The sequence below is a fragment of the Cupressus sempervirens genome, chromosome 10, assembly GCF_028749045.1.
Source record: "Cupressus sempervirens isolate cs-2001-9-10 chromosome 10, ASM2874904v1, whole genome shotgun sequence".
NCBI lineage: Eukaryota > Viridiplantae > Streptophyta > Pinopsida > Cupressales > Cupressaceae > Cupressus > Cupressus sempervirens.
Window position 1 is genome coordinate 205,870,276 of NC_143127.1, and position 18,082 is coordinate 205,888,357.

At 33.5% G+C, this 18,082-nt stretch overlaps 1 pseudogene across 1 annotated transcript; it reads left to right on the forward strand.

The window, feature by feature from the left end:
- Nucleotides 1-610: 610 nt before the first annotated feature.
- Nucleotides 611-16,958, forward strand: LOC149533351 (pentatricopeptide repeat-containing protein At3g12770 pseudogene; annotated as a pseudogene). The gene is made up of 2 exons (XR_016356876.1): nucleotides 611-781; nucleotides 13,716-16,958. The product of XR_016356876.1 is annotated as a pentatricopeptide repeat-containing protein At3g12770 pseudogene (transcript).
- Nucleotides 16,959-18,082: the final 1,124 nt, after the last annotated feature.

The following is an 18,082-nucleotide window of genomic DNA, read 5'->3' on the forward strand; positions in this document are numbered from 1 at the left end:
ATAAATATTTGTTATATATAACTTTTATAAATAACACAAAAAGACAAATACTTCAACACAAAAAAATTATTTGCTGTTATAAAAATAACACATTATTATATAAAATACAACATATATCGAACACAAGGGACCATTAGTTGAACACTAATTTTTTTTTTTGACAATTTCACACATTTCATAAGAAAATACAAGGCATTTATTGGTATTTACCTTTTATATTTGTGATGATACATATTATTGATATAGTTTACTTTATGCATATACATTGCTACCCCAATAGTTGTACACATAAGAATAGTATGTGTACACTAAGATATCAATGTATATTTAAGTGAACATATTATGTTTTGAGTGACACACATATATGAGATAACCATGATATTTTGTCTGAGACAAAAAGTTATTTATTTCACTCATTAATGAATTCATTTATTTTTTTTCTATAACATTTATAAATTTTTATGTGTTCAAGTATTTATTGGTAGATTTTTTATCAACATTTGAATTTTTTTATATTTACAAATAGATGATGTGTTGGAAGATTGGACACTAAAGGTGATCGACTATTGGGCCCCGCTCAACTATTGGGTTCTCTCCCCTATGCAACATAGAAAAGAGATGATTAGCTTTGCTGTAAGACTGGTATTTCGTTTCCAACCGATGCAATTCTTGGAACTTGCTCGTACCTTGATTTACGGCTATCGTTATGTCAAAGGAGGTGCAGTACTACCGAAGCTCTGCATTTTCATGTCATGGACAGATTTGCTTGTTTCCTGTCATGGTGAGTACTTTGTTTGAAGAGGCTTGTGTTGTTGTAAAACCACTAAAATAGTTATCATTCTTATGTTTTCATGATGGTTTTTTTCAACTGTTAATTACGCCGAGAGGCGTTCTATACAATGGCAGCACAAATGCCCAGCACGGGAATATGCCAAGATTCTTGTCAATAAAAAAAAATTAGGAGCAGTTACAAACTTTCAAATTAAATATTAAAAAAGAATTCCCCAAATAATAGCTGGCCGAAATAATAGGGAGCCAAATGGAGGCCGAAATAATAGATGGCCAACATAAAAGACAATAAAAAATATTTTCGAAATAATAACTGGCAAAGAAGATGCCAAATGAAACCCGAAATAATAGGGTCCGAAATAATAGGCTCCTATAAATTTTAATAAATTACATATATTCTTTTTTAAAATATGAAATAAAAATACAAAATTAATTTTTTTTAAAGTGAAATTTTTTTTTAAAAAAAATTTAAAATTTAAAAAAAAGTTTTTAAAAAAATTTTTAATTTTAAAAATTAAAAAAAATTAAAAAATAAAAATAAAAATTAAAATTAAAAAAGAAATTTTAAAAAAGAAATTTTAAAAAAAAAATTAAAAAAAAAAAAACGTTATGTAAACGTGGTCGCAGCGTGCGGCAGTAACAACCGCTGACAGCAACGGCAGCAGCGGCAGTAACAGCCGCTGACAGCAACGGCAGCAGCGGCAGTTACTGTCGCAAGCTGTGTAAGTATGGGGTGGCGGGGGTGGTGGCCCGTCACCTCATTTAAATTTTTAAATTTTTTTTTTTGAAATGAAACGCATGCGAATCTAATTATTAAAACATTTTTTAATTTAAAAAATTATTATCAACGACGATGTGTAGCGACGTGTACACATTTCATATGTGTATTTTTAAAAAATTTAATTTTTTAATGTTAATTTGAATTTCGAATTTGAGTGGAGTAGTGGAAATTGAAAGGTTTTTTTAGTGGAAATTGAAGAGTTTCTTAATGGGAGATGAAGAGTTCTCTGTCTCATTATAAAACACTCATCTCCTCTCATTTTTCTCGTCATTTGTAAAAGAATACATTTGCAGAAGACAAGTTTTCAGTAAAGCTTCATTGTTTTTGTTGAGAGAAGAAAAGAGGGAGATAAATCATTTGGAAAAGCATTCTACATTTGAAGATCACCAAGTAGATCAAAAAGCTAAGTAAGTTTTTTATTTATTTTTTGTTTATATTAAGTTTTATTTCGCATTTTGATTATTATCCGCATTAAGAATTGTAGTTACACTATTTACATTTAGTTGTAAGTTATTTTTAAAATTAGATTTCTTAGCTTTTACATCGTTGTATTCAAATTTACATTTGCATGTTTCATGCATAATTTATATATAGTTGCATGTTATATATTTAGATATGATTTGTGTAGATTATTGTTTTTTCATATTTTTCAATGTTTTTTATAGATTAATGTTGTATTTTGTTTTCTATAATATTTCATATGGATGGCAATGCCGCCATATCAATATTTTTTAAAAATAGTGATTTATAAATTTAATGATTACTATTTTCATTTACAAAAGTAGTTTGATTTATAATATTTTTTTAATTAAGAATAATATATTGATTTATATTAATATTCTGAGTTAGATTACTATTTCGATCAAAATAATTTTGTAATCAACATTTAGATTATAATTAATTCTTAGCTGTGTTTTCTGGGTAGATTGTGTTAATTGTTACATATTATAATTAATATATTTACATTGTTGATTATAATTAACTGTTACATATTAATATTTGAAAAATGGATGGCAATGCCGCCATATTTCCAATATTTAATAAAAGTACCCATTTATTTAATTTTAAATATGAAAAATCAAATTTAGACTTTTAATTTTGTTATTTGAAAATTAGAGTAACCATATGTTTATTTTAATTAATGATTATTTTTATATGCAATTTTAAAATAATAATTATTAACTTTTAAGCATCAATCTTTTAAAAGTGGAAGGCAATGCCGCCATTTTTTAAAATATTATAATACTAAGCAATTTATTATAATATTAATTATATTTGAAAAAATATTTGTAATGTTTTCATTAAGATTAGTATATTGATTTAGAGTACTTGAATTAGATTACTATTTCAATTATAATAATTTTGTAATTTACATTTAGATTAAATTTAATCTTTGTATATTAATATTTGAAAACTGGATGGCAATGCCGCCATTTTTCAAATATTTTATTAAAGTGCCAATTTATTCATTTTTAAATTAAAAAATCAAATTTACACTTTTAATTTAGCTGATTGAAAAGTACAGTAGCCATATATTTATTTTAAGCTATGCTTATTTTTTATATGCAATTTTAAAAGAATAAATAGTAAGTTTTACCCATCAATCTTTGAAAAGTGGAAGGCAATGCCGCCATTCTTTAAATATTATAATACTAATTTAGCTGATTGAAAAGTACAGTAGCCATATATTTATTTTAAGCTATGCTTATTTTTTATATGCAATTTTAAAAGAATAAATAGTAAGTTTTACCCATCAATCTTTGAAAAGTGGAAGGCAATGCCGCCATTCTTTAAATATTATAATACTAAGCAATCTATTATAATGTTACATATATCTAAAAATATTTGTAATGTTTCAAAAGTGGATGATAATGTCGCCATATATTTTCATTAAAATATCAATTTATTTGTTTGTAAATAAGAAAAAATAAATTTATACTTTCAATTTTGTTATTTGAAAATTAGAGTAACCATATATTCATTTAATTTATGCTTATTATTTATGTGCAATTTGAAAAGTATCAAAATTCATTCAATCTTTGAAAAGTGAAAGGCAATGCCGCCATTTTTTATATATTATAATAGTAAGCAATTTATTATACTGTTAATTGTAATTAAAATTATATGTAATTTTCATGTTTCTATATTTCTTTAAAAAAATGTATTTTCATAATTTTTTTAATGTATTCTCTTATTTATTGTTCATACTTTCTTCATTTATTCGTAATTAATATATTTTTCAGCAATCTTTTATATGGTTTGTATGGAAAATTATTTAGTGTCATGAAAAATATAGCTTAATTCACTAATATTTGTTTTGTACTAGCTATGGTGAGACCTAGGTTAAATTTTGAATCAGATGAGGCAAGAAGAGAATACCAAAGGCAATATCAAAGAGAATATCGTAGAGAATACCGTAGACGTCAACAACAACAACAACAACAAATAGAAAATGAAACAGAACATCAAAGAATAACATTTAATCAAGGAAATGGGCAAAGTTGTGGTAGAAGAAGGTTTGAAGTGTCAGTTGCACAACTAGAAAATGATGAAAGAGAGAACAGAAATGTACAGAGAAATAATCGTCAACGTACTTCTCAGAGGGTCCTTCCAGATACACAAAGGTGCCGAGTCCAACATGTTGAAGTGCAAGCAAGTGACATACATGAACATCCTATACATGCAAATAATCAACTAAATGTTCAGTATGAAGGGTCTCCATCTATAGAACGTGTCCCAGAAACACCACAACATGAAAGTCAAATCCATGTGAATGATGAATTAGAAGGTGATATAGAAAACATTCCCAATCCAAATGGTATGCTTCAATCTGAATTTAGAAGATTCCAAATGCAGTTTAGATATCAGATAGATAGTTTGAAAACACCAAAGATGTGTTATGTTTGTCAGGAGTCATATGCAGGAATGAAAGTATATCGCACCAGTGAGGGTCCAATATGTAATAGGTGTCGTCAAGAGATAGGAATTCATAGGTTTTCATCTTCAAATAATATGGATCTAGGATGTCAACCACCAGGGCTTGCAAATTTAACTCAAGTTGAAGAAATGCTCATTGCACGTGCAAACCCTATATTGCAAGTTACACATGCAATTGGAGGTCAGTATAAGTATAAAGGACATACCATTAGTTTTCCTCAGCATGTTGAACAATTATCAAAAGTCTTGCCACACACAATTGATCATTTACCAATCATCATTGTTCGAAGAAGGGATCAACGTGGTACAGGATATAACTTTACTGTGAATAGGGATCGTGTTTATAGAGCATTGAAATACAAAGTTGAAAATGATAAATTTTATGCAGATGTCAGGATAGATGAAAGTGCTCTTAATGACTTGCCTTCAAATAGGGATGAGAATATTTTTCATACATTAAAGACAGTGCACATGTAGTTTGATTCTGATGCAAATGAAGTTGTATTCCTAGGTCCTCTCATGGAGACAGATGAAGGTAATATAATTGAGCACACAAACTCTATGGCTTCAAGGCCACCTAATGCTCAAAGGGAAATGGAATTAATTCATGCTTGGGTTAATAATCCTGATGCAATTCCATCTGCTTTAATTGAGTGGCCATCTATGGGTGCATCACCTATCAATGAGTATGTCACATCTGGGTTGTTGGATATGGCTTTCCCAACATTGTTTCCAGATGGAAGTTGTGATTGGTTAGAGCCTAGAATGAAGCGGGTATACTTGCATGAATTTGTAAAGCATTTGATCAAATATAGGGATCATCGCTTTGGAAAACATCCAAGGTTTAGGTATTTTGTGCAAAACATGGTAATGAGACATCGCGCACAAAGTTCAGCATCTGTTTTTGCAAAAAGGAGCTTTCAGGAAATGCCAATAACTATTCATGAATTGCGTGAACATATGGAAAATATGCCTCGCAATAATCTTGCAGATAGGCTAATGCGATTTGGAACAAGTCTAAGAGGAACAAGATCATATTGGGCAAAATGTAAAGCAGAATTAACTGACTTGCTTGACCAGCTTGGCACACCTACAATTTTCTTCACATTAAGTGCAACGGATATGCAATGGCCTGATTTACATGCACTAATGCCTGGTACAACACCTACTAATCCACGAGAGGCTCAAAGATGGAGAAGGCAGAATATCATCGACTATCCGCATATTGTCACTTATTACATGCACTTAAGGAATACAATGTTCAGGAAAGAAATACTTGAAAAAGGTATGAAAGTAAAGGACTTCTGGTGTAGATATGAGTGGCAACATCGTGGTTCACCTCATGTTCACGGCTTCTTATGGCTCGAAGGGGCACCACATATGGACACTATTAATTGGTCAAATGAGGATGAACGAAAATGTGTTGAGAGATATTTTGATTCCATTATTCATGCTTGGAATCCTAGACATGATCCACATCAAAGAAACATAAATGTAAGTTTCATATTATAAATGAGTTAAATATTAATATGTGTTTCTCACCTCTATCCAATAGAATAATCTATGAATTATCATTTATAGGTCTTCCAGAATTTTGGTGAGCATCCATGCCTGAAGCATACAATGCAACTAGCTGAGATGGATATAGACCAGGATTATGAACAGATACTCAATTGTGTTGAGAGACACACTGTTTGTAAGGAGGGAGCATGCCTTCGTAAAAAAAGAGGAAGAATGGTTTGCAGGTTAATCAAATTCAAAAAAAAATTATGTTTAAATTTTCTATTTCACATTTTTTAACAAGTTGGGTTAACTACATATGTATTCACCAATGTTTCAGGTATAATGCTCCTTGGCAATTAAATTTGGAGGGATCAAAGTTATATACTGATGCAGAATCAGGTGAGAAAAAATTTGAACCAGCAAGAAATGATGACAGAGTTAATACACACAACCGATACATACTGCAATTGTGGAGGGCTAATGTTGATTGGCAACCTATCCTTTCAAGACATGCAGTTATCAAATATATTGCAAAGTATGCAGCAAAAGCAGAGAGAAGCTCTGAAACATATCAACAAATGTTGATGCGTCTTTCAAATCTTGAAAATCCTGATGATTTAGCATCACGGGCATATAGAAAGATTTTAACAGAGACAGTTATAGAAAGAGATATTGGAGCTCAAGAAACATGCCATATGTTATTAGAACTTCCATTGGTGGAGTGTAGTAGAAAGTTTGTCAATCTAAATGTCTCACGTGAAGTTTTCAAACCTGTGGTAATCAATGATGATAGAAATGAGGAAGAACTCAAAAAATCTTTTGTTGATGGTTATAAAACAAGACCACTTTGTATGGAATGTATCAGTTTGATTGATGCAGCAAGGTCCTGGTTATATAATCCTAAAAGAAGAGGAGATAATAAATGGGGGCCAAGAAAGAAAGCAGCTATTGTTAGAGTTTTTCCTAGGTATTTTTCTATTCCTCCACGAGATTCTGATAAGTGGGTGAACTTTTGTTTGTCTGAGTTGTTACTATACAAACCTTTTCGTAATGTTGAGAGAGACATTGGTCATGATGATGATACTATAGTAGCAAATTGGGACTCCCTCAATTATAATCCTTGGCATGTCCAAAGGCAAGAACATGCACAAAATAATGAACCTTCAACTGATTCAGAGACAGAAGATAATGGAGCCATTCAGGAAAATACTACAGAACATGAGTGGGAAATAATATCTAGGTTACATCGTGGTCAACATATGCCAGTTTCGAAAATTGACATGTTGGGGAGAAGAGATATTGATAGAAATACAAATTGGTGTAGTGGATATCCAAGTGAAGAGGAGACAATCCGAGCAATAAATTTCATACCTGAAATGAAAAAGCATGGATTTCTTATGTATGATGACATTCCACAGTGTATCAACTTTACAACTCTTAGTCACAAGTAACAAAAGGCAGTCGACATTATTCTGACACACTACCATTGCAATCAAGTGGGAAATCCTTTGTTTATGATAATTCAAGGAACATCAGGAACGGGAAAGTCTTATCTAATTGGTGCCATCAATCAATCTTTTCAAATGGCATCCATGACAAATCCTTCTCCTCTTCTATTGCTTGCACCAACTGGAGTTGCAGCTTTCAATATAGGAGCATCTACCATTCATTCAAAGTTGCGAATTCCAATTGCAGATTTTGCTGAACTACAAGGGACAAGACTTACAAGCTTTCAACAAGAGATGGAAAATATCAAATATATTTTGATTGATGAAATGAGCTTCATTGGCCAAAACATGCTGGAAAATATAGATAGTCGACTTCGACAAGCCTTCCCACATAAAGCAGACATAAGCTTTGGAGGTATCCCTTTCCATACATCACATGTTGTTATTAATGTCTTCTAATTCTTATTAAGATTGGTCATATACAATGCATATCTTTTGATTTTACTTTATATATGTAACTAAAAATTTTGCAACTATCTTTCAGGTGTATCTATTATTTTAGTTGGTGATTTGGGGCAATTACCTCCTGTTAATGATAGACCAGCATATGATAGCAATAGGCGGGCAAAGTTATTATGGTAGGAATTCAAGACAGTGGTTACACTAGATAGAGTATTTAGGCAAGATGGAGAAAATAGCCAACAACAAAGATTTCGTCAGCTTCTCACAAATGTGAGAGATGCGAATCCACAAATAGATGACTGGAACTTGCTTATGACACGAACACCTATAAGATTAGATGTTGCAAGCAATGATGAGTTTGATAGGGCAGTGCATTTATTCTCTACAAATGACAATGTTCGTAACCATAACATGAGGATGTTGTATTCTTTAAGACATCCAGTCGCACGTAGCCTTGCAACCAAGTCAAGGAATGGTAATGGAAATGAAGATTTATCAAGCGATGAACTTGATACATAGTTATTGATTAGTAACAATGCAAGAGTAATGTTGACTACAAATCTATGGATAGAAGCTGGTCTTGTCAATGGATCATTGGGATATATCAGAAATATTGTTTACAAACCAAGAACTGCTCCACCTGAGCCACCATCATATGTTACAGTTGAATTTGACAATTACTCTGGAGTACCATTTGATGATCACCATCCAAACGTAATACCAATAGCACCATTGCAAAGGGGTAGGACCTTCCAACTACCATTAAGGTTGGCATGGGCATTGACTATTCACAAATCTCAAGGGCTAACTCTTTCAAAAGCCACAATTGACATAGGTCCAAGAGAAAGACCAGGATTGACATTTGTGGGGATATCTCGTGTTAAGTCACTGGAAGGTTTGAGGATAATGCCACCCTTTACATACGACCGTTATGAGAAAATGAAAAGTGGGAAACAACTTTCAAAGAGAAAAGTAGAAGAATGTAGACTGAGAAGTCTTGAAAATCATTGATTTTTTGAAACATATTATTTAATAATAAAGATTTATTTGTTCTACTACATTATGTGATCATCATCATCAACTATTATGTTGTTATTCTTATTATGCACATTGATAGTTCATATTCCATAGTTAATGAAAAGTATAATTTGATATGCTCAATGTCACATGATAACCTTTTTAGTTGCACATTTTAATGCTTGCAAGTACCATTACGCTAAAATTTTATTATACTAATTCTCTAATTTGTAAATTTAACTATGATCATCAATTGGGTCCACAAATTAAGTTTATAATATTATTTCAAATTATAAAGGCATTCTTCAATTCAAATAAATCATAATGTTTGTGCTTCATTACTTTCAACCAATACATTGCTACTCAATATTTGAAATCTATGTTTGTCTATTCTTCACTATCCATGAATGGTCATAATATTACCATGTTTCAATACCCAAACTTTCATTACAAATTTTAATACAATTTGGTTTTGTATTCATTTTCTCCACAATTGATTGTACTAAGTGACATGTTCTATTTTTTTAAAGACCATTATTGATATAAAATATTTATCCCTCTCATTAAGTATACATTTGTTCTATTTAAATTGGTGATAATGCTTTCTAAATTGTTTTCCATGTTCTTTTTTAGGCATGGAAGCCTCTGATAGAGAGTCAAGCATTGTTGACATGAGCCCAACTTCTTCAGTGGACTCAAATCATTTTTATGAGACAGAGTTTCAGAAGTGTGCACGAATAATTAAACAGTGTTGTACAACTATGGTAAAAGCTCTTGATAATGCAGCTTTATCTATTGATCATGTACAAGAGATAGAGATAATGGAGATGGAAGATGTTGCAAAATATGTACGCAACACATCTACAAAAGTAGATGCATTTCCATCCATGATGAAAGAGGTCTATGATGATCATATTACGAACAAAGGCCGTAATACAATTTTAATCTCTGAACATTATGTGATGTACTTACATCATTATGGAGAACTATATACATGGTCCATATTATGATTTCACAATTTTTAGTATTTCACTTATTACTTTATCTAGAGAATTGTACTAGGAGATGTTGTTCTGCTTTCATCTATGTATCGAAAAAATAAATAAACAATTTAACTTCTTAGCTCAAATTCTTCTCAACTATACTTGCAAATATTTCAAATCTTTTTCCTTGACCTTTGTGTTTGTATTATTAAAGCTTTAACATGAGATATATCATTTATATGTTGATCATTAAATTATGTATAAAATTGATGTTTTATATCTAACTATTAATCCACTCTAAAGTAGAATATTCATTTTATACTCATTTTAAGTGCAATCATTACCTTAATAACATTTAGTAGTCCTTCATTGTACACTATTCATGCTAAACATAACAAATTATGTATAAAATTGATGTTTTATATCTAAATATTAATCCACTCTAAAGTAGAATATTCATTTTATACTCATTTTAAGTGCAATCATTACCTCAATAACATTTAGTAGTCCTTCATTGTACACTATTCATGCTAAACATAACAAATTATGTATAAAATTGATGTTTTATATCTAACTATTAATCCACTCTAAAGTAGAATATTCATTTTATACTCATTTTAAGTGCAATCATTACCTCAATAACATTTAGTAGTCCTTCATTGTACACTATTCATGCTAAACATAATTAACATTAATAAATTGTCTATTTATAAATGCAACTATTAAAGTTATAAAACTACATAAGGAACATTGTAATCCTTATATTGCTCTATTATGGTAAGAGGCATGTGTAAGGAGAACAAGCTACTCTCCTAAATGTAACTTTAAACATAACACCAATCGTAATTCTAACCGTCGTCCTACTTTTCCACTAGCCCTAATTCTAATGCTTTTTCTACCCCTAACTCAAACTATAAGCCTAATTTCAACTTAGCATTTAACCCTAACTCATATTTTAACCCTAACCCTAACCCTTACCCTGACCCTAACCCTTTCTCTACCCATTTGTTTAATTCTAACCCTAACCCTACCCCTACCTCTAACACTAATATTAATTGTACCATTAACCATTGTCCTACTTTTTGTCTAACCTAATCCTAACTCTAATTTTGACTCTAACGCTAACTCATACTCTAACCATCAACTGAAACCTAACCTTAACCTTAACCTTATCTATAACCCTAACGCTAACCCTAACCCTAACCCTAACTCTAATACTAAAACTAACCCTAACCCTACCCCTGCCCCTAACTCTAACTCTAAATATAACTCTATCATAATTATAATATAGCCCTAACCCTAACCCTAACTTTATGCTGACTGAAATTATAACCCTAACTCAAACCCATACCTTAACCTTAACCCTCATGTAACTATATATATATTGCTAACTCAATATATAAACCTAACCCTAACCATAACCCATAATCTAACCCTTTCTCTACCCCTTTGTCTAACTCCACCCATAATCATAATCGTAACCCTATTGCACCCCTAACTCTAACTATGAATCTAACTCTACCATAATTTTACTTTAATATTAACCCTACCTCTAACCCTAAATCTATCCTTAAACTTGACTTAAAAGTCTAACCTTAACCCTAACTCTAACATTAATCCTAATTCAAACCCTACTTGTAATATTAAATCTATTTCTAACTCTAACCCTAACCCTAATTGTAATTCTAACCCAAACTCTAATTGTAACTCTATCTCTAACTATAACCCTAACTCAAACTATAACCCTAACTCTAACCCTAAGTCAAACTCATGCTCTAACCCGTAACGTGACCCTATCCTCAACCATAACCCTAACCCTAATACTAACCCTTTCCCTACCCCTATCTATTACCCTAACCCTAAACCTAGCTCTAATCCTAACCTTAACCGTAACTCTAAGCCTATCACTAACCTTAACCTTACTCCTACCCCTACCTCTAACTGTAAATCTAACTCTACCATATCTACACTTTAACCCTAATCCTAACCCTAACTCTGACCTTGACCCTAACTCAAACCCTTACGCTAACTTTGACCCTAATGCTACCTCTATATATAACACTATCTTTATATAAACATAACCCTAACAACAACCTTATGCCTAACCCTTTCTCTATCTCTAAGCCTAACCCTAACCTTGATTGTAACCTTACCCCTACCTCTAATTGCAGCCTTGAATCTAACTCTACCATAATTGGACTTTAACCCTAACAATTATTTTAACTCCAACCCTAACCCTAACCATGACTATAACCCTACCCCTACCTCTAATTGTAGGCCTAAATCTAACTCTACCATAAATGGACTTTAACTCTAACCCTAACAATTATTTTAACCCTAAAGCTAACCCTAACTCTAGCCCTTTCTATACACCTATCTCTAACCCTGACCCTAACTCTAATTCTAACCCTAACACTAACCCTAAACCTTACCCCAACCATACCCATAACTCTAACCCAAACTCTAACTCTAACTATAAATCTAACTCTACCATAATTAGACTCTAATCCTAACTGTATCCCTTACTTTAATCTTCACTAAAACCCTAACAATAACTCTATCCTTAACCCCAACTCAAAACTCTAACCCTAACCTTAACCCTTACTTTAATCTTCACTAAAATCCTAACCCTAACTCTAAACCCTTCTATACACCTATCTCTAACCCTGACCCTAACTCTAATTCTAACCCTAACACTAACCCTAAACCTTACCCCAACCATACCCATAACTCTAACCCTAACTCTAACTCTAACTATAAATCTAACTTTACCATAATTAGACTCCAATCCTAATTGTATCCCTTAGTTTACTCTTGACTAAAACCCTAACCCTAACTCTATCCTTAACCCAACTCAAAACTCTAACCCTAACCTTAACCCTTACTTTAATCTTCACTAAAATCCTAACCCTAACTCTAACCTCAACCCCGATTCAAAACTCTAACCCAAACCTTAACCCTTACTTAAATCTTCACTAAAAACCTAACCCTTATTTTAACTCTAATTCTAACTCTACCTCAACCCTAACTCTAATTCTAACCCTAAACCTAACAATAATACTAACCTAAACCCTAATTCTTACCATTGTCCTTCCCCTAACCCTAACACTAACACACTCTAATTCTAAACCTAACCCTAACTCTAACCCTAAGAATAGTTGTAATCCTAAAATAGCCCTTGCCCTAGCCCTAACCCTAACCGTAACTCTAATTGTAACTCTAATCCTAATCTAACTCTACCTCTAATTATAACCCTAACCCTAACCCTAAGTCTATTTAAAATCCTAACCCTAACCCTAACCCTAACTCTATTTAAAATCCTAACCCTAACCCTAACGATAACCCTAACCCTAACCCTATATCTAACCCTAACCCTAACCCTAACTCTACTCTTCAATATAACAATTTACCTAACAATATCCTTAAAATTAAACTCAATTAAACTAATAAGGATTTTTAAAAAAATGTTCAATAATTTTATACTACTACTATTTTATAGTAAGTTTATACAACTATATTTAAAAAGAAATAAAAAAATCACTACTAACCTTATAAAAAATAGAAAAAGTTAAAATTACTTTTTTGGTTGCGCCGCGACTGCCACTAGCTATATATACCTCTATATATATTACGCCGAGAGTAATCGTTCTCGAGGCGCCTATTTTTATTTTCATTAATCCCAACTTCGATTAGAATAACTTTGGGATTAAATAAAAATAGGCGCCTCGAGAATGATTACTCTCGGCGTAATATATATAGATGTATATATAGCTAGTATTTCTTTAGTTTTGAAAGATGGCACTCCACGGTATATTGCCTTCAAAGGCTTTCTTCAATTTGAAGCTCGCTTTCCAAAGGATGGACGCAGACTGATTGACACTGCACATTTTCCATACTCCAACCACAATCATAAAATGTCATTGCCATTCACTGCTCATCAAGATAACCATTTTCATTGCTAGTCACAAGCATAAAATGCCATTCTCTGCTGTCAAAACATTATGTAGCGACGGTCAGTTGAAGGATGCACTTCATACTTTGCTTAGTACACACGACCCCACTGAAGACTGTTCTACATACCTTCATTTATTGCACACCTGTATTCTCAAGAACGCGCTTTCACAAGGGAAAACTGTACACTCTTTCATCACTCACAGACGATTTGCGTTTGTTACAAGGACATCTTTTCATCATAAGCTTCTTTACATGTATGTCAAATGCGGCAGTTTGTTAGATGCCCGTAAAGTGTTTGACAACATGAACCAACGAGATAATCCCTCATGGAATGTTATTATTGCTGCTTACAGAAGACATGGGTGTCCTCGAGAGGCAGTCACACTGTTTCACCTCATGCAACAAACGGGTTTCCAGCCCGACCAGTATACGTTTGCAGGCGTACTCCCAGCATGTGCCAAAATGGGAGCTTTGGAACAGGGTATGGACATTCATAAAAGCATAAAGGATAGAGGAATCTTGTCAGATGTGGTTGAAAATGCTCTGGTGGACATGTATGCAAAGTGTGGGAACATAGACAAGGCACGCGAGCTGTTTGACGGAATGCCTCATAGAGATGTTGTCTCATGGAATGCAATGATTGCTGGATATGCGCAAAATGGATTGGGTGAAAAAGCCATAGAAACTTTTAATCAAATGCAATTGGCAGATGTAAAACCAAATTCCACAACCTTTGCCAGCGTTCTCGCTGCCTGTGCCAAAATAGGAGCTCTGAAACAGGGTATGGACATCCATAAAAGTGTGAAGGATGGAGGAATTTTATCAGATGTTATAGTTGCAACTGCCCTGGTAGACATGTATGCAAAATGTGGAAGCCCAGACAAGGCCCGTGAACTGTTTGACAACATTCCTCAAAAAAATGTGGTTTCATGGAATGCCATGATCACAGGATATGGAAAATGTGGAAGCATGGACAAGGCACGTGAACTATTTGACAGAATGCCTCAGAGAAATTTGATCTCGTGGAATGCCATGATTGCAGGATATGCACAAAATGGATCTGTTAGAAAGTCTTTAGAAACTTTAAAGCAAATGCAATTGGCAGGTGTAAAGCCAGATTCTGCAACCTTTGCCAGCATTCTACATGCCTGTGCCAACATGGGAGATTTGGGACAGGGTATGGATGTCCACCAAAGCATAAAGGATAGAAGAATTTTGTCCGATGTTGTAGTTGCAACAGCCCTGGTAGACATGTATGCAAAATGTGGAAGCGTAGACATGGCACGTGAACTGTTTGACAAAATGCATCAAAGAAATGTCATCTCATGGAATGCCATGATTTCAGGATATGTGCAAAATGGATTTGTTGAAAAGGCTTTAGAAACTTTCAAGCATATGCAATTTACTGGAGTAAAGCCAGATGCTGCAACCTTCGTCAGCATCCTCCCAGCCTGTGCCAAAATGGGAGCTTTGGAACAGGGCATGGACATCCATCAAAGAATAAAAGATAGAGGAATTTTGTCAGATGTTGTAGTTGCAACTTCCCTAGTAGACATGTATGCAAAATGTGGAAGCATAGACAAGGCCCGTGAACTGTTTGACAGAATGCCTCGAAGAGATGTAATCTCATGGAATGCAATGATTGCAGGATATGCACAAAATGGATTTTGCAAGGATGCTCTCAAAATATTTGAATTAATGAAGCACTCTGGCCCATATCCTGACATTACAAGCTTTGCTTGTGTTCTATGTGCATGCAGCCATGCAGGTTTAGTGAATGAGGGCTGTGCATACTTCAGTCACATAAGTAACCCTTATTGCATCACACCTACAATTGATCATTATGTATGTATGGTTGACCTTCTTGCCCGTGCTGGCTATCTTGAGGACACCCTAAACTTTATCATTAAGATGCCAGCTAAGCCTGTGGCTGTTGTGTGGATTTGTTTTCTTGGTGCCTGTGGTTCACATATGAATATAGGCTTAGGAGTATTTACAGCGATGCTGCTTTTTGATTTGGATCCTAAAAATGTTGCGACTTATATTCTTCTCTCAAACATCTATGCAGATGTGGGCTGGTGGGGTGAGGTTCAAATGGTAAGGAGATTGATGAAAGATATAGGAATAAAAAAGATTCCTGGATGCAGTTGGATTGAACACAATAAAATGGTACATGCTTTCTGTGTAGGAGACAAATCACATCCACAAACACAGAAGATCTATGCAAAGTTGGAGATGTTGGCTGGACAGATGAAGGCAGTAGGGTATTTTCCAGATTCAAAACATCTACTTAGTGATGTAGAAAAAGAAGAAAAAGAACTATTTCTCTGCTACCATAGTGAAAAGTTGGCAATCGCTTTTGGTTTGTTAAACACACCTCCTGGAACAACTATTAGAGTTGTTAAAAACCTTCGAGCATGTGTTGATTGCCACACTGCAACAAAATTTATCTCCAAAATTGTTGCAAGAGACATTGTTGTGAGAGATGCCAACCGTTTCCATCATTTTAAACAGGGAGAATGCTCTTGTGGAGATTATTGGTGATTTTAAATGCAGCACTCTAAAATAATAATAACATATGCCATGTCAGACCTGCATTGCACTCTATACGTCTAATTTTGTTTCGAGTATTTCGTAAGCTAGACTACTTTGTTAGCTTCAAAAATTAGATGCGTAGAGTGTAATGCAAAGCACTACATCTATACACTGTTGGATAGCTGCAGAAGGCCTGTTTTCTGACAACATGAACATCTCATAAAAAGAAAACTTAAGAAACCTGCATATGTTTGAGATGACAAACTGCAGTTCGCTGACAAAGGATAAAAAACAAAACATGAGGAACACTTCAAGTAAATGGAAAGATGCTTAGCCAGCAGGAAATGGGAGAGAAGGGCTGACAATTATCCATACAATTTCTATAACTCTTCTGTTTGGATTAATTGTAGCGTCTTTTGTCTCTGTCGAGGTAAGTATTTGATATAGAACTACACATCCCAGATTCAATTTTGTACTTTTATGTAAGTTGTCGGTGTATTTTATACACCTTGATGTATTTAAATCTAGTACATGGTCCTCCTTTGTGTCTCCAAGTCTTAAACTGTGTTCCAAAAGAGCAAGTTACACTCAACTAAATTGTTGGCCTATTATACTCCCTTGGACTAAACAGCTATGTTAGTGTCTTTAAGTATGATAGGCTATCATGAAGGTTAAGCATTGTTTGTGCCTTTTATAATCAAGTGCAAAATGCAACATTAAGCGTGAATTTTCAAGAAAGGGGAAAATGGTTGATATTTATTTTCTTTGTCAATGTCACAATGAAGAAGAGCAAGAGAACTCTTCCATGTTGCAGCCCTCAAATAGAGATTTAGGGCTCGTTGAAGGAGTTTTGTTGTCCACATTGAAATAGTCCAAGGTTTCATTTGTTCATCATTGAAGACGTCCTCCACTTTGGGCATAGAAGAAGGAAGAACATGGTTGCTTCTATAACTACCCACATTAAAGAAGTTGCTATTTTCAGCCTTAATCTCATTCCACATAGCAGAGTGATATGGCATGTTGGAGGTGGGTGGAGAAATTTCAAGTTCATGTGCATACCTTGCAGGCTTGCTGGAATGCATACTTAACATGTTTTTTTCTCATTTTCCAAAAGGTATGCTACTTATATTTGGAATAGACCCTTGTTAAAGTTGCAGATTTCAACTTTGTAGAGTATCAGTCAAATCTAGGTCAGACTGGGATGTAGGAAGAGGCACTACTGATGCAAATCCTTGTCATTCTAGTGAAAATGTTTCCATGAGATATGCTTATTTCAGATCCATTTATCATGACAACTATGTTTTAAAGATGAGAAAGTATGATACATGTGAAAGAAAGAGTGTAGCTGAATGAAAATCACAGCACTGAACATTTTTTAGGGGTTTCAGTGATGTCTCAGTTGCAGGATAGCATGGGTAAAATGATTGCTAATATTAAGCAAATGACTTTACTAAGTTGTTTGATAATGATGATGAAATCATAGACTCCATTCAAGGGTAAGGGTTGACATTTTTTTGTAGCCTAAGAAGAATGCACAATAATACCAAGATTGACAGTTCATTATGATGGTGGATGGAGCTGCAACTAAGTTTCCAGTTCAGGTTCGGGGACGGATTTGGGTTTGAGTTTGGGTTTATGGGTTTGGGCGAATTGTTCCATTTGGGTTCGTGGGT